The sequence below is a fragment of the Meleagris gallopavo genome, chromosome 10, assembly GCF_000146605.3.
Source record: "Meleagris gallopavo isolate NT-WF06-2002-E0010 breed Aviagen turkey brand Nicholas breeding stock chromosome 10, Turkey_5.1, whole genome shotgun sequence".
NCBI lineage: Eukaryota > Metazoa > Chordata > Aves > Galliformes > Phasianidae > Meleagris > Meleagris gallopavo.
In genome coordinates this window covers 2118818-2146379 of record NC_015020.2, presented here as the reverse complement: position 1 = coordinate 2146379, position 27562 = coordinate 2118818, and positions in this window count along the sequence as shown.

Here is a 27562-nt window from a genome sequence, read left to right as displayed (position 1 = left end):
TGCCTCAATGTGCTCACATCCACTGTTTGATCTCCAGCAATGTTCAGCAACCATCTATGAATGTCAGTGGGTACAACTTTTTCTGAATGGAGTAATTCAGTTGCACACCTTTGCTTCATACACACTTCCATGTCAAGTGCCAATTCTGTCACACTTCTCTGCTGCTTTCTGTTGTACAGCAGTAATTTAAAATGGAATATTGGCAGGAAGGTTCAACCTCTACTGCTGTACCACCCACATCCAGCTCTGATGTCATGGGCCAACAGAATAAAATGGAAGGCATTACTTTTGCAGCAGCCCTTGTATAACTTCCTGTTACATGTCTAAGTCAGATTTAAGTCCTGTCTGACTGTACAAACAGCTAAAGGTATAAGTCTAAAAGCACTGCTTTCTTTGTGACCATATTCTCTTCTATTCTACACCACTTTTATTTTTTTATAGCAGTGCCCAGGTGCCAGCCAAGGGCTGCACTCTCACTCCCCCTCTTCAACAAGATAGCAGCAGAAGGGAGAAAACACTTCAAAAAACTTCAGAAGATGGCCTGGGGGGAGGAGAGAAATTGCACACCACATTGGTAAAGTCTGTGCAGTCATAAGGAAATTACAATAAATTAATCAGGAAATGTTTCTTCTCCATTTTCTGTTTTCTTTTTTCTATCTTCTCTATTTTCATTAACTTGTCTGGATATCTAGCAATATGTCCAAACCCACTGATAGTACTGTTTTTCCATGTAGGCGTTGTAATTATAAGTTAACCAGTTTGACATTTTGGAATATGTTCTATAAATTCTTGCTTTACAGCACCTGATGCCTTCTACTAACACATCAGAAAACTATTTCTGAAAACCGCAACACTGCCTTTATTCAATAAATCCCACATTTTCAGATAGCTGATTAGAACTTTAATCACTTCTGTATTTCAAAACTGCCTTATTTCAGTTTCTGTTTGGTAAGACAGCCTATTTCTTATGGCAGACATTTATCCATAACAAGCCGTGCAAACCTGGATATGTGTAGATGTATAATCAACAGGGCCACTGATTAAAGCATATTTTCCTTTTTAAAAATAGAAATAAAAATAAAAATAGGGCAAAATAGCTGGGTGATGGCCATTGGAAAGTAATACATTTATGTTTCAAATATACAAAAGACTACTCTTCTGCTGAGTTCCTTCAGTACATGGAGTGTATTTCAAACATTGGTTAATAGGAGTATGCTTGTTCTAGTACTATTGGCATTAGTTTAGTGATTAATACAGATTAATCCCACCATCCTTTGCCTGTTTGCATATCACATTGCACATCTGAATATCCTCTTTAAATTCTATCAAGCACTTCAGGTGCTGAAAAATGATATAAATCTGGTGATTATGACAAAAATTTATCTCCTGAACTGTTATACAAATCAACCTTTATAGTATGAAAGTGTATTAATATTGTTAATGTATGTATTTGATTACACTGTACACTGATTAGTAGAATTTCTCTGTAGACTGTTCTTGTTCATTCATGAGTAAATAAACTGAAGGATACCAGCTCATCATGAGGACCAGAAGGGCAGCCTGGAGGCAAGTACTTTACTACTAAAATTATCAGAGAATTAGCTTTGCAGACAAATTGTGTAATTCTGGTATTCTAGGCTCTTTTACATGTCTTTGGAAACTCCTCACTGTCTATTTGTCAAAGTAACTACAAGAATGACTCAAAGGATGTCTGGAGAAATAAATTAGAAGCTGTTTTCTTGAGTTTTACTCAGCAGCATGTGTTAATTAATGATTGGTAAATTCATATTCTAAGCATACACCTGAAAGGTACCAAAACTCATTTAATGTGCCCACCAAAACCACCATGCCATTCACACGAAATAATATTTAATGTTATACTCTATACTTTGCATCCTTGCCTGTCTCCTCAGTCATCACAGAACAGCTGTGAATTTAGCATGATACATGCTAAAATATATTATGTTCCAAATAGTGTGAGGGATATCTACTTAATAAACTTCTAATTGTGTGATGTCTGAATGATGCAGATATAACACCCATAAAAGAGATGTATCACCCACGTGCCTACTGTCTAAACACGTCCTTTAAGGATTTCTGAGAGTTAATGCTTCTCACTGCATGCTAGTTTCTTGTTTCAACACATGCCTTCCATAGTTTTAAATACTTCAAGCACCATTAATGCTATTCCACTGTGAAATTAATTGCACAGTAAATCATTGTAGCAGCCATGTATGTGTGCTAATAAACACGAGCTTTCTGTATGGCACACAGAGTAATGAGGAATATGTAATCACACTGCTCTTGCTTTTTATGGGATACTTATCAGTGGATACTGGTGCTTGATTGACAGCTCCATTAAGCAAACCCCTCTTATCTGCTCGCAGAAGAGCATGGCAAGAATTGTGACCACTTTCCTGTTTAATTTGTCAGACTGCAGCATCTTTCAGCCTCTATTTGGGTAAATGTCTCAGGTGTGAAGATGTTAGCATAGACTTCACAGCCCATTCAGGCCTCATCCTTGTCTGATTGCCAGCCAAAGATTATTTTTGACTATGGATTAATGGAATAGATGCCAGCTATCCAGGAACTTGGAACAGAATCTCATTACACTTCACAGAAATACACAAAACAGTCATCAGAGGATTCCATCTTTGAATAATATGCTGTGCAGTCAAGATATTCTGAATACTCTACAAACACAAGCCTGCATTACAAGAAAATTGAAGAATATTCTCAGGAAAACGACTAACCTAACAATAACAAACAAAAAAAAAAAAAAAAAAACCACCATAATAACAATTTTAATTTGATGGGGGAGGGGACTTTCCCAAAATAACTGCAGTAATTTGTTGGAAGTGGGTTACATTTTTCAGTGCTTTCATGCATGCGTGTTGAAAAGCTTGTTTAAGTTTTTCAAACATAAGAGTTGATTTAATAAAGGGTATTACCTCTACCTGTAAATGTCTGTTAAGCAGGCGGAATTTGTATCATTGATGAAAGATTTGATGAAAGATTTTCCTATGAAAACTGTTGGCTTTCCACAGATGTATTCAGTATGAATGGGCTAGAGTTAATTTTCTTCATGACAGCTTGAATGCTGTTGTGATTTGTGACCAAAACAAACCCTATAGCTGTTCCTTAACAGCATTTACACAGTATCAAGGCTTTTGATTTTTGATCTGCCCTTCAGTGAATAAACTGGTGTGCAAAAGTATGGGAAAAGACACAGCCAGGGCAGGCGACTCGAATTGACCAAAAAGATATTCCTTGTAATTTATGCTCAGCAACAGCATGAGAACAGAAAGGGAGTGGAGGAGATTTACAGAGGTTTGTCATCTCTTGTCTGACAGCTAGCTGTGCATTCATATACGCATAAGAGGTGGTGAGTAATTGCCTTTCCATCACTAATTTTGTTTGTTTTCTTATCTTCATCTCTGAAGGAACTGTGATACACGGAGAGGGCCACACTGGAGCAGGTACATCCTGAAGGGACTGTGGTTTGTGGATAGGGCCATGCAAAATTAAAGAATCATAGAATCATTGAATATCCCAAGTTGGAAAGGGTCAAAGAATCACTGAGTCCAACTCCTGACTCTTCATAGGACTGCCCAAAAATCAAACAGTGTGTCTAGGAGTATTGTCCAAATGCTTCTTGAATTCCAGCAGTATGGTACCACGACCACTTCCCTGGGAAACATGTTCCAGTGCCTGACTACACTGTGAGTGAAGAAATTTTTCCTAATATCCAGCCTGAACCTCTCCTGACACAACTTCATTTTGTTCCCTTGGATCCTATCATGGGTCAACAGGGAGAAGAGATTGGCAACTCCCCCTTAATCCCCTGTCCTGAGGAAAATGTAGACCAGAATGAGATCTACAGCTCAGACTTCTCTTCTCGAGGCTGAACAAACCAAGTGAATCAGCCACTCCTCAAACATCTTCAGTGAACAGCCCCTTCCAACAAGCAACCATCAGTGCTGTGCTTCATGCATCCAGGATAAGTCGGCACTTGCTCTCATTAAAATTAATGTTGATTGTCCAGCTCTCTAATTTTGTAAAGGCCTCTCTTTACTTGACATAATCAACAACTCCTTGTAATTTACTATAATCTGCACACTTAGCATGAATCCAAGTCCTATATACCATATGTAAAAATATTGAAGAGGACTGGCATCAAAACTGAACATTGGGGAATCCCATGTTTTTTGCCAGTCTGATGTAACCCAGTTCACAGTAACCCTTTAAGCCTAACACATTTGATGATATATTTCATGATATATATTATATATAAACATACATGTACTTGTCTATCTGTATGCTGGGCTCTTTTTCCTGAAGGACACAGTGAGAAACAATACTGAAAGCTTTGCTGATATCCATAAAACTTGCATTAGTTGCCTTGGTCAACCAGATGGGTAACCTTATCATAACAGGAAATCGAGTTTTTTAAACAGAACATTCCCTTTGTAAAGCCATGTACACCTCTAAGTGGCTGTTACTGTGGGTTAGTCCTTGCCACAGCAAGTACAACTCTGAAGGCAGTGTGCCTTATGGAAAAGTTCATGCTGCTCCAGGTACACTCCTGAGGGTCTGTAGCCCATGGATAAGGCCTGTTGAGTTTAATATTAAACTCAATTCCAACTGATGTCAGTGGCACCCTTGTCCACAGCATAGGCTGGAACTAGACGACCTTTAAGATTCCCTCCAACCCAAGCCATTCTGTGAGTCTATGATGGAGGATGAGCATGACAAGAAGAGGTGCAAGTGAAGCTGAGACCTGATTTGAGCTGGCTTTGTTGATTCAGTGTTCTAAAAAAGACAGGGATCTTCTAGAGAGAGTCCAGCAGAGAGCCATAAAGATGAATAGGGGTCTCCTTATAAGGAAAGACTGAGAGACCTGGAACTCTTCAGTGGAGAAGACTGAGTGGTGATCTCATCACTGTATATCTAAATATCTAAAGTGTAGGAGTCAAATGGATGGTTCCAGGCTGTTTTCAGTGGTGTGCAGTGACAGCAAGGAGCAATGGGCACAAACTGGAACATAGGTGTTCCACACAAACACGAGGAAGGATTTCTTTGCTGTGAGTGTGGCAGTCTAGTGGAACAGACTGCTCAGAGAAGTTGCAGAATCTCCTCTGGAGATATTTCAAGATGCCCCAGACGATTTCTTCTGCAACCAACTTAGCTAATCTGCTTTATCTGGGGGTTGAGCTTGATGACCTACAGAGTTCCCTTCCAGTTTCTATGATTCTGTGATTCTGTGTGTAATACATTGCCTTTCCTGTCCTGATCTGCAGCCATAACAGATAGAACCTATGTCTGGGACTGTATGAACTCGGTGAGCGTTTAGGGACATTTCACAGGAGAAGTGCACAGACTAGGGGAATTATATCTGTGTACATATCGAAAGGAACAGGGTGGAGATTAATTATTATGTATTGGATTTTTGGGTACCTGATCATGGCATATAAAAGTATGCAATAAGGGGAGCAGATTATACTGGATTTAGCTGCATTAGAATTTATTTTGTCTATTATAGCTTATGTGGGGCTTTGTTTTGGATTTTTGATGGTGTTTTGGTTATTGTGGAACAGAGCTTGGAAAGCATCAAGGCCTTTTCTACTTACCACACTGTCCCACCAACAGGGGTGCAGAAGACTGGAGAGGACACAGGTGGAGCAGTGGAACTCAGCAGGGCAAATGGTTGTTCCATTGCCATATGGTGCCATGCTTAGCAACAACATTTGGTGGAAATAAGGAGGAAAGGGAGATGTTTGGAGATATGACTGTTATTCATGACAGAGCTCTGCTTTCCTAGAAGTGGTTATATATCTGCCTGGCAATGTGAAGGAATGAATTAATTCCTCATTTTGTTTTCACTCAGTGCACAGCTTTGCTGTACATATTAAACTGTCTTCATCCCAACCCATCATGTTTCTCGCTTTATAATTCTCCAGGTTTCTTCCTTATTATGCTAGAGAAAAGAGAGTGACAGCTGTGAGGTGCAACAGCAAAACCTGATCTTTGAATAGAAAATTCTGAGCTTTCATGCGTTAATGAGAAGTCTTAACTTTTCCTGGAACGTTTGATTAAATAAGATGTCTGAATGGAGAGCACATAAAAATGGCAGAAAAGGTTGTCATAATTACTTTGCAGAAGAAAGTTCAAACATTCTTCGGCAGTAAGCAGAGCGTCCTCTGCACTAAACGTGATGAATAGATTTGGGCTAGTTTCCTTTTTATTTACATGACTTTATAGCTATGTAACTGGAAATGTCTCTTGTATTTCTTCAGCTCTTTGTGAGTCTGTAACATGAATGCATAAGACTATGAGAGCTTGTAAATATTGAAAAGAATGTAGTTTACAATTTTATAGATTAAGAATCAGATTCTTATCTGCTGGAAATAGACTTAAGTGAATCAGGCCTACACATATCTGAATATTGGAAAAAAAGTTTCTCTCATTTCAATTCAGACACAAAATTCCTCTTTCAGAATTCTGCCAGCAGATGTCAGTGTCAATCTACCTAACAAAATTGCTCCAGCAAGTGCTTGGACCAAAATCATCTTCAACAACTCCCTCTTGGAAAAGCCTTCCTTTATTCTGCATATAACAATCTTCTCTTTTTCTTTCTTTTCTTTTTCTTTTTTTTTTTTTTTCTCTCCTTCTCTACAGAATTTCACCTTTTGACAGCATTTTATTGTTTGTTGCAATTGGGGCATGGAATATTTTCAAGGATCAAGAATTCTGTAAAGTTTGTAAGATGTATGCCTTTCCCCAGATTAAATCCTTCATATCAATCTCATCTCTCTTTTTAATTTATTCCAGCGATTAATTTACTGTTACTTAGGTACTGATATAATGGGACATCAATGTGCAAAGTCTTCTGTGTGGCCAGCAAAAAAAATCATTGGATTTAATTGCAACCTGCATTTTCACTTCTGTGTTACTATTCTGGGACACCCACAGCAGCATTTTAGTTCTTACTAATATTACAACCCCAACTGGAAGTATGACTGTTCTTTGGAGAGGTGCTTTTACCACCATTTCAGAATAGGAATGTGCTAGAAAATTATAACACATCCAAAGACAAAGAATAATTCCATGGGGCTTAACTTCCAAATGAACCTAACGTAAGTAAGGAAAATGATGCTAGTGTAGATTTTTATGCATTAATTAAAATGAAAAGCAATTGAATCTTCAAAAACATTGTTATGAAAGTCTCCCAAACCTAGAAGAGAAAAAAATAATAACGGAGAAGATGAGAAAACTCATAGCATGTAGAGTCTTGAGACAAGCAAATATGGGTGAGTATGGGAAATAAACTTTTCTTTTAAAATAAATCTGTTAAAAAAGTAGAAACTTTTAATGTTTTATTTATTAGTTTGGGCTTTTTGTGTTTTAATTTACACTATTCTGAACCTGTTTGAGATGGTGGAGATATTACAGGGTACATTTGACTTCTACCATGATTTGTTTATGTTCCTAATTAGCATTTAGAGAATAAACTAGAGTGGATATTTATAAGAAAAAAACTATTCTCTATAAGAATACAGTTTTTCAGCTGGTCTCTTATAAAAAGCTTTGTTAAGTCAAAAATGAGATGGAATGTACAAATTAGTATTTGAACTAACCAATACAGAATATAAATATATATATACACACATATATACATATTCTCTATAAATTGCTTTATTGTCCACAAAGATTTATTGCAGAAACTTGGATAGGTCTTAGTCATATTGCTTTAGTTTGGTTTGGTTTGGTTTGATTTTTGACAAAGGTTAATCAATATCCACTGCCTGGCCAAACAAGCAGAGCATTACACACATAAGAAAATGATAAACCAATGTTTTGTGATCTGATTATGAAGAAATAACAGGATACAAAAAGGCCTATTTTAATTACATTGTACATTTGCCTTGTAACAATGTTTTTCTGGTTAGATACGTAGTTTTTCATAGATGTCATAGATTTCATAGGATTGCTCATGTTGGAAAAGACCTTCAAGATCATCAAGTCCAACCACAACCCAACCATCCTACCCTAACTCTGGCAACCCACCCCTAAATCATGTCCCCGAGCACCACACAAATGTGTTTTTAAACACATTTAGTGATGGAGACTCAACCACCTTCCCGGGAAGCCTGTTCCAGTGCTTAACAACCCTTTCTGTAAAGAAGTTTTTCCTGATATCCAACCTGAACTTACCCTGGTACAACTTGAGGCCATTTCCCCCATCCTGTCACCTGTCACCAGTGAGAAGAGATCAACCCTGCTCTTCTGTAAGCACCTTTCAGATACTGGAAGAGAACAATCAGCCTTCTTTTCCCCAGGCTGAACAGCCCCAGTTCCTTCAGCTGCTCCAGGTTTCCTTGATTGGGTAATGTCTCACACATTTACGTCTGCATAAATGAAGCTGTTCTCTAACATGAAAGGCCAGATCCATCAGCTGGTCTATATTGTAGAAGGTCCATTGAGTTTGATTAAGTTATAAGAAGAAATAATGTCAAAGAAGCAGTGAGGCATGCACAAACAGTAAGCTGCAGAGACAACTTTTCAGTATAGAAAGGAATTCATTTTTATTTTTTTTAAAGCAAGGTGAGAATGGGCATGATGCCCAGCCTGAGCAATGGTAAAGCACTCAGACTGCATGTCCAGGTTGTTATACTTCCAATATATATAATTGGAATATACACTTGTATACTCCAAACCAATTACTGTGTTCTTTGGTTGACAAGGACTCCACAATAACTTGAATTCAGGAGATTTCAAAGGCTAAAATTACAGTTGACTCCATGAACTGGTTAATGTGTGAGTTGTATGTTTCTCACATTGAGCAAAGGCAGTCTTGCTGTGATTAAAATGATCTTGAGCTTAAGACCTGAAAGAAATTATGCGAGTCTGGCTTTTAGTATTCACAAAAAAAGAGCATATTCTCTAAAAAGAGACTTTATCCATGTGTGAATGAGTGACGAGTTTGGTTTTGGCAGAATATACTGGCATGGAAGTGAACAAAACCACTCAGAAATATACTTATTATTCACTCTGTTACAGCCATTGAAAAATTATAAGCAATCTCTACTTATTACAGATTTTGATTTTTTTTTCTTCAGAATAATCTGTTTTTCCACAACCTTTCCTTCTGTGTCTTTGTGAGGAGGTTGTAGTTACTAGAATTGTCTTTGGGCGAGGGAGCCCTAAACTTGCCAGAATAAATCATAAACTGCAGTATGAGGGATAGATTTGCATCCCTTTCAAGTTTAGTTCCATCTTTATTTTGTATTTCCATCTCCACACATCCAGACAGAATCCCTGTACTCTTCCTAAGCCATACAACCCTGTTCCAGCTGTCTATGCATTTTCTTCTTAATCCTCAGTTTGACCATGCTGATTTTCTGTTTCTTCTGCTTGATTTCTTACACGTGGAATAGAGAACTCTTGTGCTCTCAGAAAGGCATCCTTAAAGAACTGTCAGCTCTGTTCTGTTCCTTTGTACCTAAGGAGAGTTTTCCAGGGAATCTCTCCTGCTAATCCTTTAAACAGCTGGCAGATTGTTCTCCTGAAGTTCAGGGTCCTGACTGTTCTTTGCCAGGCCCAAATTCCTTCAGATCATGAACTCAACCTGAGTGTGGTTGCTATAGCCCATGCTGCCTCCAGTCTTAACCTCTTTAATGACCTCATCTGCAATGGTGAGCATCAGGTCCAGTGATGCTTGTCTTGTATCTGGGCCAGGAAGTTATCCTCAATGCATTCCAAGAATTTCCTGGATTGCTTTCCCAGGAGACATGTGAGAGGTTGAAATCCCCCATCAGGTTGACAGCCTGTGATTGTGATGCTTCCTGTGGTTTGGAGCAAGAAGGCTTCATCAACAGACTCCCCCTGATCAGCCAGCTTTTAGTAGACTGTGATCTCTAGATGCTTCAACCTATTCATGGCTATTTCTCATAGACAGTTCAACTAATAAGTACAGACGGCTTGTTGCCCAGAATATTCCTGTCCCTCCTGGTCACTGGTGTCCCTGCTGGCATCAACACGCCCAGTGTCTCAAAGATGTGTCTGAGATCATAGAACCCAAAACCCTGAGCATATCTCTACCACATATGTTAACAAAGAGCTGTATCACTGCACCAGAAATGTACTACATTTTCTGAATGAGTTTTAGGGTTGAACAGTGCAATACAATGAAACAACTGTGCAAAAAACCTGCAAGGTTAGTTTGGGTTTCTCCTCTCTAGAAAAGAAGAGATAAATCCATTTGAGACTGTAGTGATCGCAAGGGGCCCCTTTTTGGTGGAAATGGCATTGCCTTCATGCAGGAGGGACTCTAAAATTTCTTTCCGAAGAAATAAAAGTAGGGTAGAGAACTTTGGCAGAATCTAGAACATTCTTATTTCCTTGATCCTTTGTAGTTGAGATCTCTTGCACTACACATGCTGCCTATGTATAAATGTTTTCTGTCCAGCCACGATGACTTACTTTTGGAAGTTTTTTAGAGCCAAGAATTTCTTCAGCGTTTATTTTCTTTCACTGAAATGCTGAAAGGGTGCTATTAGTAACATGGTATTGGCCATGAGAGTTTTCTTCTGAACATACACTTATCCTTCTCAAAAGCTATGTGTAACACTGGCAGGAACTTTGGTGGAGTGTTTTGGTATAAAGTTGTTGCTACTCTGTTATACCTGTTATATCTGCTTGTCTGTGGAGCCTGCTGCTTAGTAGGGACTGCAAGTTTTAGCAGTGCTTAACCAGAGTAGAGTAGAGTGAGTAAAGACAAGTGATGCTGATCTCCAGGTGAATTGTCTTGTTTAGTCATGAGATCGGGATTGTGTTCTTGTCTTTTCTGCAGAGCTCCTGGTACTGCAACTGAGAAGCTGTGAGTTTACAGCCAGTGTCCAATTTGCTGCTGTTTTTGTTCTTTTATAATTGTTGAAAAGCAGGAAAATGAAATTCTCAGATGCTATTTTCTAAACGGTCATCCTGAATTATTCACCTGCTGTTCAGCAGGTATGTTCTGCTGTGGTTTAAAGAAGATGACAACTGCAGACACAGTTCCTTCTGACCAGTTTTGGTTTAAGTGTGAATCTGTGTGGTAATTTAACCCCAATAGGCAGCTACACCTCAGACAGTTGCTCACACACTCTCTCCAAGAGACAGTCCTTCAACACAAAGTGACCTTTCCCCATTAAAAACATGGGGGGCTCAGTGCTTTACAGCTTTCAAGGACTGAATCTACAACAATATTAAAGTAATTGAAAAACTATGTATTCTACCAAGAGATTGTCTGTGAAAGTATTTGAAAAGACTTTTGATAAGTGGCTTTAAAATATTAATTGAAACCAAATGAATTTGTAAGATCTTGAAGAATTCCAAACATTCTGCAAAGTGACATGCTTTATGTAGCATAAAAGCTGCCAACTGGAAATCTAAAGGTGAAGAGCTTGTGGATTTCCAGTTACACTGTAAAGTTTTATACAATTCAAGAGATTATTGAAATGTGGTAGGTAAAATCTAGTGTATTCACAAATCTTAAGTTCACAGAACAAAACAAGACTGGTCAATTCACTGGCTAAGACATAAAAGAGAGATTGGGAAACTTGTTTACAATCTAATGAGCCTCTTGATGAAGTTAAAAATCATACAGCAATAGAAAAGGCAAATACATGCTAAATGCATACCCGTAATTAACTTCCCACATTGTGATCTCTGTAATGAATTTATTTCTTTGAAATTAGTAAATTACCCAAATAACTCACAATTTGTGACTCGTGTGAATCAAAAGTATTCATGTACTGCTTTAAAACTGTGACATGCATTCCCAGATTTCATTTTCATTGGGTAAAAGAGATGTTATTTTGTTTTGTACCATGCTTATTTATAAAATTCCTTCTACCAACTCTTGCAGATGCTTTCATGATGCCTCTGCCCCTGAGATTTTAAAGGCTGTTGTCATAATCCATTTTATATTAAAGGCATGGTATGCAAGACACAGAATTGACCTCAAGAAAATTACTTTTGTGTGATTTACAAAAATGCCACAAGTAATGTGGTCAAGCAAGAGCCAAACATTTTGACTTGTGTAGCTGAAGTAGAATACATTATATTAAATATAAGATCGTATTGACAAGTTATCTGCCTGGTTTTTCTCAACATCTGGTCAATAGGACCATAGGACCACATTCAAAATAGTTGAGTGTGACAGTTTTGTTTACAGTAAGACCTGTTATGATTTGGACCCAGTTTCCCTTCCTTTAATCAAAGTAATTAAAAGTAGATTAACTGCCGCCTTTGAGGCTTTAGGGTCTTAATTTAAGCTGCAGGTTACATATTTTGGGTAATATCTACATGTTCTAAGGACTTTTTTTTTCTTGTGCAGTACATTCCTTTCCCCCCTTCCTCCCTTCAGATTCATTGAACATCCTCCTTCTGACATATTTTCTATGTTTATACCTACTTTGATAAGACTAGGAAAGGGGAGGGACGTGCTTCAATGCATCCTGTGCTGTAAAGAAACAGGATATAGCATAATATACTTATGTCTGATACTCTGGAGGAGTCTACCCTTGGTATAGACATCGTTGTTCAACACCAATAAGAACAGTGCAGCCACTCTCTCATTCCCCCATTTCAACAGAACATGGGGAGAAAATGCAAGGAAGATCTTTTAGGTTGAGATAATGGTCACCCATTGGTTATTCTCATTGGTAAAACAGACAAGGGGAAGATTAATATACTTTATTGCCAGCCAGTATAAGACTTGAGCACAGAGAACTAAAAAAACAAGCCAACCACAATCTTGTTTTCTGACTCAACTGTTTCTGGAGTGTCATGCTGCCATAAGACATATGTTTTTCTTTCTTTTCAGGATATTGTTTCAGGTGGAGGTATGGGGCACAGGATATTGTTCCTACAACCTGGTGGTTGATTCCACCATTATAAGGACATGAGTCTTGCCCTGGCAGGTTGTTGGTAGTGTCATATAATCAGTCTGACAGAGCTCCCCATGATGCTTATTTCAGCTCTCATCCTCTGTACCATAGGTGCCTTATCATCTTGGCTTGCTTGATTGCAGTGGATATGTATAAAGGCTTATTCTTGCTATAAACCTTTCACTAAAGAGCTCAAAACCCCAGAGGTTAATATTTCTCTTGTGTCTCTTTGTGCAATATGCATGTTCTAAGGGCTGTCATACTTTCACAGAGAAAATCCTTATGTATCAAATAGAGTCGTGATTTTAGACTTATTTTATTCTATCCTATTACAAAATCAGAAGAGTCTTAGAAAAGAAAATTGACAAGTTGATTAAATTTGAGTATATAAATTATATATATAAATATATAAATTTGAGTATATTTTAGTGAGAACTATTGGTGATTAGTGGATGGGTAGACTGGGTGATCCTGTGGGTCTTTTCCAACCTTGGTGATTCTATGATTCTATGATTCTATATATAAATATATGTCCTCCTAAAGAAATATCTGTGTTCTAAACTGAGTATTCTTTTTCTCTTTGTTTCTTTAGATTAAAATAACTCAAGCAGCTTAAGCCTTCAAGCTGAATTATGCATAGTACCTTTACTTTTCCCTGTGGCTTATCCCTTCATCTGTAAGTACAGGTAAACCTTCACCTTAATACAAAAGCTGTTGTTCATCTGTGATTGACAGCTCTGGACTTGCAGATCAGTTTGTCCCTTTCCTAAATGTTAGTCCTTACTGTAGGGTATGTGTTATTTGTAAATGTGGTATTTTTTTCTGTTCCTCCAAAGAGTGTTTCATTGTGTACTGAATGTCATGCATTTTGGAATGAAAACTTCCCCCAGGTTAGGAAGTATTACAGATAAAATGAATGAAAGTTTGAACTTCTTTTTCTTCTTTTTGTGAGAATTATTCTGTTGGTTTTGTTTGTTTTTTAATTCTTCCCCCTCCTCTCCCATCACTGTAGAAGTTCATTAAATAGCTTATAAAATGTTAGCATGTCATAGGAATGACCTAATTTAAGGAATCTGGTATTCCAGATGATTTACAGTAAAGTTTGTTTGAGCCACGTAGTTTGTAATTTTTTATCATTTTAACTTTCTCTATAAATAGTTCTTATGAAAGTGTTTATTTATTAGTTCTTATGAAAGTGTTTATTTGTTTATTTTGTCGTGGTCTTTACTGTTTACTTAAAACTGATGTACTTGGATCTAGTCTGTCTATCAGCTTACTGATTTTTCCCACATTATCTCAGTAAAATACATCCATAGTAAGAATAATCACTTAACCTTATCAGCTCTCTTATTTAGTACATTATTTATTTTGGAAATTATTTATCAGTATTTCTAAAAAGCAGTCCTATTAATAAACTCATTAAGGACTTAAGTACTTGAAGCTATATATTTTAATCTGGAATAACTACTGTTTTCTGCTATGACAAAACTGCATCCTGCTAATATACCTGGCATGTAAATAAATCATGTATATGAAGAGTTATTGTGTTTTTTTCTCTTTTCCTTTCTGGGACAGTACTCCACGTACTAAGATGCTCTTGTAAATCCCAGTACACTAATGCACACAGTATGGAGAATAAGCAATATGGGTTTGAGGCGTGTGTACTGTTTCAGGGCTGTGATTTCACTGGGATCAGGGAGACATGGAGGGATGGATCTCATGACTGGAGTGTTACAACTGAAAGATGCAGACTCTTCAGGAAGGACAGGCATGGGAAAGGAGGATGAGGTGTCACCCTCTACGTCAAGGACAGCCTGAAGTACATGGAAATCTGCCTGGGGGATGAACAATGAGCCCACCAAGATTTTAAGGTACAGGACTAATGGGAGTACAGGGTTAGGTGACATTATAGTGGGGGCAACCAGGTCTGGAAGAACAAGCCCTCTAAAGACAAATAGGAGCAGCCTCAAGTTTGCAGACTCTGGCCCTCATGAAGGACTTCAACTATCTTATTATCTGTTGGAGGCATAAGCAAACCAAGAATGAATTGATGATAATTTGGGGGGACAATGAGGAGAGCTGTTGTGCTGGACCTCATACTCACCAACAAGGAGGGGCTTATGGGAATGTGAAGGTCAAAGGCAGCCTTTAATAGGCAATGCTAACATTCTTGTATTGCACCTCAATACAAAACAAAACAAAAGTATTTTAGATGCATCTGTATTTTGTTTTACATCTACCATCACACATGAAAATACCGTTTCTCCTCAGGCCATTATTAGATTTTCTCTCATAATGAAAAGAAGTATCCAAAAATAGTGTGGCAAATGGGGGCCTCAGTGCCTCTCAGCATCACCATTTACTAACAACCTTCACCTTTTTTTGAGCACCTTCAACTTTTTTTGGCAGAATCAGGTCCTCAGTTGAACCATTCTAACATCCCTTTCTGGTAATGAATCATTATCCATATGTTCTTCTCTTTCCAGCCCCAGAGCTGCATATTTGTTGGTTAGAGGGGCAAGAGAGGTGCTCTGCCTTCTGCCCCGCACAGAGGAGCAGGGGATCCCTGCTCCTGCTGTAGTGCTGATTGCTTTGGGGAAAAAAAAAAAAAGATGAAAACTATTTGAATGAGAGCAAAAAATCTTGTACATTCACTTGCTATATCACTTAAATAGGAAATACTCTTATAAATATTGCTTAGGAAAAGTTGAATTCACTGTGAGACAACAGTTTGAAGTGAAATAAAAGACTGAATCATTTTCGTAATCCAGGGTGAGTAATTCACTCAGACTTGAGCATATGAAATATTTAAAAGTTATGATAGGCTGCAAAAAGGAATCTGTTTAAATTCCAGAAGCATTGCACAGAATCACTGAATGGTCAAGGTAGGAAGGGACCTCTGGAAGTCATCTTTCAAAAATTGGATCGTGTAGTAAATTAATTTGAGGTTTACAAAGCTCACAATACGTAGGCAAACTGTTATGTTTGTTCCAAACACATAAAAGCATATTAATGGAGCTTCATGAATCCATCTATCTCTCTATATACATAAGTTATAGTAATACCCTTAAATAAGATATTGTTACTACAAACAGCTGGCTGACACTAGAAAAATCTTCTTATGAGGAAAAACATGTGTGCTGGGTATTCCAGTAGTTTTAGCTGGAGATCTATCAGTGGGAAATATCAAGGCTTATCCAACACATAAATGATTACTTGAAATGCAGGATGTTTGTTTTATTTTTCTGTGCTTGAAAAATTGACTGAAACAAAATACGAAAGAGTCATAGAATGGTCTGGGTTAGAAGGGACCTTTAAATAACCTAGATCCAATCCCTGCTATAGGCAGGGACACCTCCCACCAGACAAGGTTGCTCACAGCCCCATCCAGCCTGGCCTTGAATGCCTTCAGGGAGGTGGCATCACAGCCTCTGGGCAACTTGTTTCAGTGTCTCACTGCCCTCACAGTGGAGAATTTTTTCCTAATATCTAGTCTAAATCCACCCTCTTCCAGTTCATAGCCATCTCCCTTTGTCCTGTTGCTACATGCCCTTATAAAATGTCCCTCCTCAGCTTTCCTGAAAACATACATTTATCAATAAAACTTTGTCCAACCACGACATTTGAAAATAGTAATTACAACTGAGCAATTAAATAACAACTTTGTTTTTTCAAAGCACCATCAAACATTGACTAATTAATCTTCATAACACCTCCAAGGAAATTAATGGCCTATACAAATCTTAATGAAGTGTGCTCTTAAAAATCCCTAATGCTCATCATCTAGCATTTCTTAAATTAATAAACTGTTACTCAAAAGTCCTTAATTCTATAAATTTAACAACCAATTGCTCAGTGTCTTCCAGGATCTATAGAACTCGGAGAAGAATGACAGGGGACTGAGAGACACAAAACCTTGCTTTGAGATGTTTGGAGAATTATAAACTAGAATGAAATACGACAATTCAGGATCTCTTATTGGATTTCTTTTACAAATAATAAACTCTGAAAAGAACATCTGACATGCATCTCTCCTTAATTGATTTAGTAAATTAAAGAGGAAACTGTTACTTGGGTGTAGTGAAAACACCAAAGTATCAACTCACTTATCATGGCCTAAGTTAAATCTCTTACTAGCCTATAATAATTCATGTTATTAATCTTCACCTACAAAATGAACAAAGTGCAGTTTATTAAAAGCTCGTAATCTCAAAGTTCAAAATATTACAAATAGGTACATTTGACTAAATTAATTACCATGCTTAATAATTCAGTACTTATCTGGCAGTGACCCTCCTGAATCAGACTTAGAAGTTCCAATGGGAAAAGAGTTCATTAACAGACTCTGTCATTTATCAGTTCTCTGCAGAAGGAATCCCTGGATAACAGTCAAATTGGTTCAGAAAATCATTTTTGTGAGGACAGGAGAAACATGTGGGAAGAAAGTTAGAATTATATCCTATTATATTGTATTATTTATGATATAAATTACGAAAATTTGATTTTTTGTTATTGCAGGTGATTATTTAAACAATTAATATGCATGCAAGAATTTATGCTGGCATAAATCTTATATTGTATAAATTCTCGTATGACTGCACATTCAGAAATTACTTTCCTTAAAATGTATAAAGTGTATTTTAAGCATTCTATCACACAGACTTTTTTTCTGGATATAGATGTCAATGTGTATGCACATGTAGATAAATATGATGTATATGTATATGTATATGTATACGTACATGTACACAAAAGAGATAGTAAAAATTCTCTCTAAGTTTCTGGGAAGATTATGCTGATTTTTGAAAATGGTCAAGTGTGGTAAGTGGGAATGATAAATGAATATGGGAGAGATGAGTGCTCAAAATGGCTAATAACTTCAGTTTATTTATACCAGTGACTGTAGGACTCTTCTGTTGGCTGCAGGGTGAGGCTGACCTCATCAAGGTGATTCAGAAAGCTGAACATAACCTTTTAGACTCTATTTAGGGAGATCTCACTCTTTGATTTTCCTCTTTTTGACTATAGAGGGAAAGTTATGAAGGGGAGCTTCATTAAATTAATCACTGCGAATTACTCATCCATGTCAGATTTCAATTTAAAACTTCTCTTATATTTCACATCTTTGTGCTTTAAAGCATAAATGCATTTTAGGTGGAAGACATTAAGCAGCTGCCTAGTCCCACAGAGGACCTTTCAGCTGTGGGTTTGGTAGGAGTAGAAGAACAGCAGGTGACAATCACTCCCACAACAGTGCACTTACAGCAATACTGCACCAACCAAGACTTCTTGATTCCTATCCATAAACTGAGCCATCAACTCGAGAGGAATTGACAACACTCCTTCACCCTTTAGCAGCCCCTTATGGTACATGAGAAAGTCCAGTGAACTGTGGTGGCCTAAATGAAGTCACACCACTGCTGAGTGCTGATGTGTGGGATATGCAAGAACTTCAGTATGAACTGAAATCAAAAGCAGCCAGGTGGTATACCACAACTGAGATTGCCAATACATTTTTCTCAATCCCTCTGTCAGCAGAGTGCAGGTGACAGTTCGCTTTCACTAGAAGGAATGTCCAGTATACCTGGAATCGGCTGCTCCAGGAGTGGAAACAACCCTGTCATTTGTCATGGGTTGATCCATATTGGAACAGGGGGAAGCTCCTGAGCGCCAGCAATACATTCATGGCATCAGTGTGTGGGGCAACACAGCAGAAGGTTTTGAGATAGGGAAGAAAATAACCCAAGTCCTTTTGAAAACTGGCTGTGTCATAAAGCTGCACATGGAATCTGGTACTACTATCTGATGCTATGTGGAGTAAATGGATTGCACTGATTGCACAATGGGCTTGAACAGTCATCCAGGAATCCTGGAAGTGATCATCAGATAGCTCAAAGGCTATATCTTTTTTCTATATTTTGGGATATCACTGAAAGACGAAGTGAGGTATGCTGAAGAGGCCCTACTGTATAATGAATTATCAAAGGATGAGAAGTATGTCCTGTTCACTGATGGGTCCTGTCGAATTGTGGGAAAGCTTTGGAGGTGGAAGGCTGCTGAACTGAGACCAGCATGATGAGCTGCAGAAACTATTGAAGCACAAAGTGAATCAAACTGATGTGCAGAACTGAGGGCTATCTAGCTTTCTTTAGATAGTGCTGAATGAGAAAAGTGGCCAGTGCTCTACCTCTACAGTGACTTGTGGATGGTGGCAAATGCCCTATGGGGTTTGTGGAAGGAAAAACAATTGGGAGCACAGTGGTAAACCCATGTAGGCCACTGCACTGTGTAGAGATATTGCTGCCAGAGCAAAGAATGTGGTTGTAAATGTACATCACATAAATACTCACTTACCCACTTACCCAAGAATCAGGCTGGAAATGTATCCCATGCCACATGCCACTGCCTGATACTCTCTTGAAAAGCAAGTCCTGTGATGATATGGCACCTCAGAAAGAATTCAGTCAGACAACAGGACTCATTTCCAAAATAACCTCATAGACATCTGGGCCAAACAGCAGGACGTTGGGTTGTTGTATCACATGCCATTTTACACATCATACACCACCCTCTGGAGAAATCAAATGATTCAGTAGACTGTTAAAGACTACACTGAGATCAATGGATGCTGGGACATTCAAACGCTGTGATCTGCTTTTAGTAAAAGGCACCTGGTTAGATAACACTTGGGGATCTGCCAGTCAAGATGAATCTGCTCAGTCAAACTTCTTACATACTGTAGAAGGAGATAAAGTCCCTGCAATGCACATGAAAAAAATGAAGGGTAGTGTGGTCTGAGTTATTCCTGCCTTGGGAAAAGGCAAGCCCATCCATGGAATTGCTTTTTTTCAAGGACATGGGTGCACCTTGTTCATAAGTTTGGTGTGTACCTCAAGAGGACTTAACAGCTAATAATTTGAATTGTATGATGTTAATCGATATATAATAGTACATATCATCACTACTGTGATTGCTATATCCTTTATCAATTGTACGGCAGCAAGACTTACACAGATTAAATAAGAATGAATTCTGAAGGAACTAGAACTGGCTTCAGCATGTAGTAATACAACACTATGCATCATCCTTCCTGTCCTGAGTGAATGGTATGAAAGATACCAAATACTGTGAATAAAACGAACTCCATGGACATTTTAGAGAAATAGTTCATAGACTACAGGAATAATATCAGTGTGTATATATCAAAAGGCAGGAAAGGTGATGGAAATTAATTGAGATATATGGGAAAGTGTGGGACCTGAGCATGATATAAATGGTATGGGATAAGGGATGGATATTGTTCCTTCAGCTGGGACGGAGTTGGTTTTCTTCATAGAGTCTGGAATGATATTACATTTTGACTTCAGGAGAAAAACAGTGTTGATAATACAATGATGTTTTAGTTGTTGCTGAGCAGTGTTGCACAAAACCAGCGAAGGACATCTCATGTTCTGCCAATGAGGGGGCCTGGGCAGGCGTAAGGAGCTGGGAAGGTATGGAATCAGGACAGCTGACCAAAACTAGCATGCCACATGACATCATGTGAAAAGAAATACCTTGAACAACAGTGGGGAATAAGTCCAGACAGGCTGTGCTGCCTGGGAACTAGGCGAGCATCAGCTGGAGGGTCGTGAGCAACTGTTTGTGTATCACTTCTTTTGTATATGTATACATATATAATTATCATTACTATTATCTGTTTTCCTCTTCCTTTTTTTCTTTTTTTTGTCTTAGTAAATAGTTTTTATTTCAGCCTACAAGCTACACTTTGTTTTATTCCCAATTCTTTCCCAAATTCCACTGAAAGAGGAAGGAGGTGAATGAACAAATATGTGGTGTTCAGCTACCTACTTGGTTATACCACAATTTATTTTACAGAGTTACAATTAATACAATTCTGAGGTTAGCAAATAAACTATAAAGAATCTAGTACTAAATGTGTTGTATTTGGAAGGAGTTCCAATTTTCCCAAGTTATGAAGTCCTGAAGAGAGAGGACACAAGAGCAAAGACACATTGCTCAAAAACTGTAATTGATTCTACTTACATGAACTGGATTATAAATGTTACACATAATAAACTTTCAGCTCCCTAAAGAATCTGATTTCTTTCATTTAATCTATCTTCCTGGTTTTAATTAGTGTGATGGAAAACTCAATTACTTCTGAAATTATATCATTATAATTTGTAACCCAAAAGAATGGAATGTAATGTCTCTTCATTTCCGTATCTCACTGAAAACAGGGCTTTAACATTCAAAGCTGAAAGCTCTGGGGACAGGGAGGAGTTGTTATACTAGGTCTGATTGGGGTGGCACTAATTTTCCTCACAGCAGCCAATATAGGGCTGTGCTCTGTATTTGTAGCTAGACCCACACTGACACGGCACCAATGTTTTGTCTATAGCTGAGCTAGAACAGGTAGAGAATAATTGTTTTCTCCCTTCGCTTTTAAGCTGCTTTTACTTGTTTTTATCTTTTCCTTCAATTAAACTGTTCTTATCTCAATGTATGACTCTTACTTTCTTTCCATCATGCTTCCTTCCCCTTTTCTTTTGTGGGAGTGAGAGAGCAGTGTGGTGGAATTACCTTGACATCAGTGTGAACCCAACCTACAACGTCTCACTAGTTCTGCCTTCACTGTGTAATATGTCGGAAATGGAAATTCTTGTTTGAAACACAAATATCCATTAATTTAATCAGGGTCAAGAGAATGATTAGAGGGTTGGACCACAGGTTTAGAGAGCTGAAGAAGAGAACACCTTTTAGTGCTTTCCAGTACCTTGAGGGAGCCTACAGGAAAAATGGGAAGAGTGGTGGTTTTAAACTAAAAGAGGGTAGATTTAGATTAGATATTAGGAAGAAATTCGTTATCATTAGGTTCATGAGGCACTGGAACAGGAAGCATCCTCTTTGGAGTTGTTCAAAGCCAAACTGGACATGGCTTTGAGCAGCCTGGCTTAGTGGAGCGTGTCCATGTCCATGGCAGGGGTCTTAAAAATATACATTCTTTAAGATCCTTTCCAAGCCTAACCATTCTATAGTTCTATCTATGGAGTCAGTGGGCATGCCAAGTAGGGACAAGTGTACAAATGTAGGAGATCAGCATGAAGTTACTGAAATGACCTGGGACTAAGTATGTGTGTGTTTGTGTACGTCTTTGTGGGGCTGACTATGAGAAGAGTGGGCCATTGGAGGGACCATGGGCTGGCTGTGTTGTACTGGGGGGAAGGCTAGGTATGTGTACGTGTTCTGGGAATGTTTGTGCTTGTGCCCATGTGAAAAAAATGCTCACCCTTGCCAGGAGGAATAATTCTCCAAGGAGTTATGTGTAAATAACTAATTTATTAATTTCTTCCTTCTTTCATTGCCATTCTTCAACCTCTGTAAGAATTTCAGCATCTCCTCTGTAGTAATGAACTTTTTTTTATTATCATTATCTTCCTTTTCTTTCCTTTTGTTTTTCTCTCTCTCTTTTTTTTTTCCTTTTGCTTTTTAATTAAACTTTCCTCATCTCAACCCACAACTCCTTGCACACACCTTTCAATTTCTCCCTCATCTTCCTGTGGGGGTAGAGGGAGTGAGTGAACTGAGTGATAAGTTGGTCAGTCACACTAATTTATGAGAGTATGTGAGACTGTAGGAATGTTTATTCCAGCAGGGTTATCTAATTGAGGACTTGTAAGGTGGGAGTCAATCACTAGAAACAAACCTCCCAGTCACAGTAATTGGTTGGCTAACAAGCTACAGTGATTGCTTCCAGGAAGGATGAACCTTGCAGTTGTTAAGATTGTGAACCATGTGCTTCCAGACGGAGGGTGCAGTAACTGCAGGGCTCTGCAAGTCCATGGGGGTGTGCAGAGGAAAGGAAGCAGGAGGAAGAAAGAGGAAGGATAAGTAGAAAAAAGTACAAAAGGGCCAGTTGGGTCTGAAATGGGGCAGGTCAGTAAACAGTCAGACCAAGTCCTGTGCCTATCCTTTTATATTCATTTGTTCATTAATTATTTTCTTAACTATCTTTTTGCATGCCCACATTCTCTTTCCCATGTATACACGAGCTGCAAGGACTACTCAGCAGCTACTGGTGACACCTGGATTTGGGTGAGTGAAACTCAGTGCCAGTTACTTCAGTGAGCGAAGGTCCTAACGCCAGTAGTTGGAGGGACCACATCTCTGGATCTGAGATGGTCCTACAGACTTGGACTCCAGAGCGCAAGCTACTAGGTGACCAGGATAAGTGAACTGATTGCTAGCTACTGGAGTCAGACTGAGGGTGTAAGTACCCCCAGCTTGTGGTGTTAGGTACTGGAATGAGCTGGGTTCCCTTCTCCCTACACGTGATAATCTTCAGTTCCCATTTTGGATCTTACAGTTCCATAAACGATGAATGAGAATCCCTTTCACAACCAAACATTCTATGATTCTATTATTATATGCCAATCATGGCCAAGAAATTGCTCATTAAGTAATTTGGAAGAAGAAACTCATTTTACTTTCTCAAAAAAGAAAAACCCAACCACAACCAACCAACCAACCAACCAACCAACCAAAAAATTCCAAAAGTCATGAAAAGACATGTTGCCAGCAGCAGGAGAACAGTGGTTATCTCCCCTCATCTTTGGTGAAGCCCCATCTGGAGTACTGCATCCATGGCTGGGGCTCCCAGCACAAAGAAATTGTGGAGCTGCTGGTGGTCCAGAGGAGGCAATGAAGGTGATCAGATTTTCAGAGGATAAATGAATAACTCATAGTGCTGAACACAGCCAGGTTACCACTCCTGTAAGATGGCAGAGCTGCATCGGGAGAAAGTGACTAGCTTCAGATTCTTTGTGTGAATTGGCTTCCAGAGTGGGTCTGAAAGTTGCATTTCAGCACACCACAGTTTCTGTCGCTGGAGGCCTTCACAGGTGACAGCCAGGACAACAGTATGAGCAGTCCATCCTAACATCCTGGCACATATTTCCAGCAGGTTCAGGTAATGCTCTTCCATCAGGTAATGTTCCTTGGCCTAAAACAAGGATCGTAGATTGCTTCTGTTTACATTGTCTTCCTGGCCATGGCTTATTGTGCTCGTCACTATTTGCACTGCACTCAGCTCTTGGTCAAAGCAAGGTCATCAAAATACCACATCAGCAGAGAACATCACTTAAAAATCATATCTCCATGTAAGATGACTATTAGGAGAACCAGCAACAAGGACCTATCATAACACCATTATCCTGTAGATAAGAAGACAGAAAAGCAACGAGAAGACATTGAGGGGTCTCAGACACTGTAGTATAGACAGACTTTCAAAATAAGCACATAGAACTGGAAAAAAAAAAATCCAAATAAGTTGTCACATATTGACAACAGTAAATGTAATCAGATTTCTTTGCAATCTCAAATGTTGGTTATTTAAGTATTCAGAGAGAGAACCATCATTTACTGAAATTTATCTTAAATGTAAGCATCAAAGAAGAACCGAGCCATTAAAAAATTGCTATCCATTTTGTATGATGAATATTAGACAAGCTGTCTGACAATATGTGACTCTTGCCAAATTGAATTTCACAAACATGGCAATCAGCCTCATTGTAGTTAAGTATTAGTTTGCATTTGAATGCATTTTTTTCAATGAGTTTAAAAAAACTCTGTCAGAGCATTTATTTTTGGGTGGTGGTGACTATCAGTCCAGAATAATAATGTTTCATGGAGGATAAATCTAAATAAAATTATGACATAAATCTGGACAAAAATTAATAAGCACTGTCTTATATTCAACTTGCATAAAATTAATAGGAACTGTCTGACCCAATTATGACCCGCCTTGAGTTTGAAACTGTTTTCCTTTCCCTTATTCTTCAGTCTTTCAAACTTGTTCCATGACATTTTGCTAGCAACTGCAGGAACCCGTGGAGCTGATTATATAAATTGCTTGCTCATTTTATATTCCTCTCTCTTGCGTATCTTGAGGCAACAGATGATATTTTTGAAGATTAATGAATAAACAACCAGCTAGTACTGGCTGAGCAGCACATGTTGTTATAGTTTTCATTTGAATCATTACAATAACTTCAAACAATTGAAAGATTACAAACTAGGAAATTTATTTGATCAGATTTTTATTTTAGATATGAAGGATATTCCACGCAATGTAACATCATGTTGCAACAAAAGCTGAAGGAAGGGGGGGGTTGATCTAGGTAGCCATTGCTTAGGGACTGCTTGTGCATTAATCTGCTTATGGGGGGCCTTTCTACCAGTTGCATCGCTTGTATTTATGGTTTTAGTTGTTTTGTTTTTTCTTTTCCTCTTTCCTTTTTTTTTTTTTTCATTTTACTGTCTTTATCTTGACTCACAAGTTTTCTCACAAGTTTTTCTCTTTGTGTTCTCTTCCCCATCCCACTGGTGGTGGATATGATCAATTGTGCTTAATTGCTGACCAGGGACAACTTACCATATGTGAGTATATGCAACATGTGATGCATGTGATCATTACCTTCTGACTCACTTGTTTGAATTTTCTGAATGTTACGAAAGTATCTGCAGTGAACACTAAAAAATACCACAGTAAGTGAAAACATCTCTAGATCTCAAAAGTCTGAAATTTCTGATAGTTAAATCATAAATGAGATGGCTCTGTCTCCTGGGTCACAGCTTCAAGTGCAGACAAATGTGCCGGCAACTACTTGTCAACAAAAATTAAATCAAATTAAATTAAATTAGAAGCCATGTTTGTTCTTACATATCATATAGCATCTAGGACATTTGAGTAATGCTATGATACATTAATACAGTACATAGAAGGTATAGAACTAATAACCCACAACAGCTACGTTAAAACTGTCTCAGAGCTTACCCTTGATCATTTCTTGTCCTCAGACAATAGCTAGTGGCTGACACCCAGGGAGAAACGACATGTACAATGATAGAGAAAACTTCCACTGTTATATTCTACCAATGTCTACATGAAATTTCTATCCAACCTATAATTTTCATAGCATCTTTAGATTCATTTTCCACAAATTCACTGAATTGTTTGCTTGACCTTTTTCTGTGTTTGACATCCACTATGCCTGCCACAAAGTTTTCCTTAATGTAAATAATGCACTTTTGGTTGTTTTCAGCATAGCAGTACTAGTCTGACTTCAGCATCATGAATACTTTCCAAACTGGATTGAATCAAACTCTCTAACCCATGTAAGGTTGTAAGAGCAGGTACGTCTTTATTTCAGCACTGCACCACACGTCAGGTGCAAGGGGGATGGCTCCTCCGAGCCTGCACACCAGAGAGTGAGATCTCAATACATTTATAAGCCAATCCCATACATATTCAGCAGTATTTACCAAGACCCATTGACATATTCATTACTTTTCTGGGAATTCATTTACATACTGTCCCTCCCCCTAGTACACAGTAGCTTCCATTGGATGAAGGCTCGACGTCTTCCTCCCCATCTGGTGGTCATTCTGGAATGAAGTCAGACATCTTCCTCGCCATGTCCTTCCGACCTTTGTTCCAGTTCTGAGCTCTTCTCCCACCCTGCGTGCCTCAGCAATTTCTTATTCTGTTTATCCTCCCTTCTCCATTGTTTTCTCAGTGGCCCCTTTCTGCTGACTTGAGAGGGCTCCCTTTTAAGAATGTGCTTGGGCTAGCAAAACTTAAACTAAGCAATTCCGTTTGCGTTAGCAAAAGGTTAAACTAAGCGATGCTATTTATGAATTCCTTTTGAGTTAGCAAAACCAAATGGTGTTATGGACCCCTTACATCTTGTATTCTTCAGCTTACTATCTCAGGATTATGTTAGCAAAGATGCATTTCACATTCTCTTTTTCCTTTTCCTTCTAAAGCTTCTTCTAGTTTATGGTAGAGTTTCATTGAACTGTTGTCTCGCTCCAATTTATAGGAGGGAGAGGAGGTTCTTTTAATATCTGTATACTCAGCGTGAGATTAAGAAACAATGATTCAAATGCTGGTCCAACCAGCTTATTATAAATCTTAATTAGGGAGATGGGGAAAGGGAGGACGGACACTATTATGAATTAGGGTAACGGGGAAGGGAAGGAGGGCAATAGAAAAGATAGGAAAGAAGAAGCAAGGAGTCTTTATAGGAAGCAAGAGGGAGATAGTCACCACCATGGATCCAGCGTGGTTCATAGTTCAGTCATTGATCTTCAGTAGTGGTGGGTCGTCGGGCATTGTTGTTCTGTTGACAACGATGACGGCAACAACGGTGACCATGGTGATGATGGCCCCTTTTCAATGCTTTCAAAGTGGTCGAGTCAGCTGTCTTTGGAGTGACAGCTCAAATCCAAAGTGGTTGAGTCAGCTCTCCTTGGAGTGGCAGCTTCTGGCTCTGGGATCTCAGCAGAAACTCCTTTGTTCCCACCTTCCAGGCCTTGCCAGCAGATAAGAGGGAGCAGGGATGCCCATCTGCATCCTGTTCTTCACAGGACACGATGGTATCATTGCCCAGTTTTCCCATACCAAGCTGGAGCTATTTAGTCACAGGCCAGATCTTCCACCAGTGAACACCTCTGAGCACTCCCTTCCAGAGGCAAGCAGCTCTGGAGGAAGGGGCTTTCAAATGTTCCCAAAGTGATGTAAATTGTCACACGGTAGCACCCATCACTTGCCTCCTCAACAAATC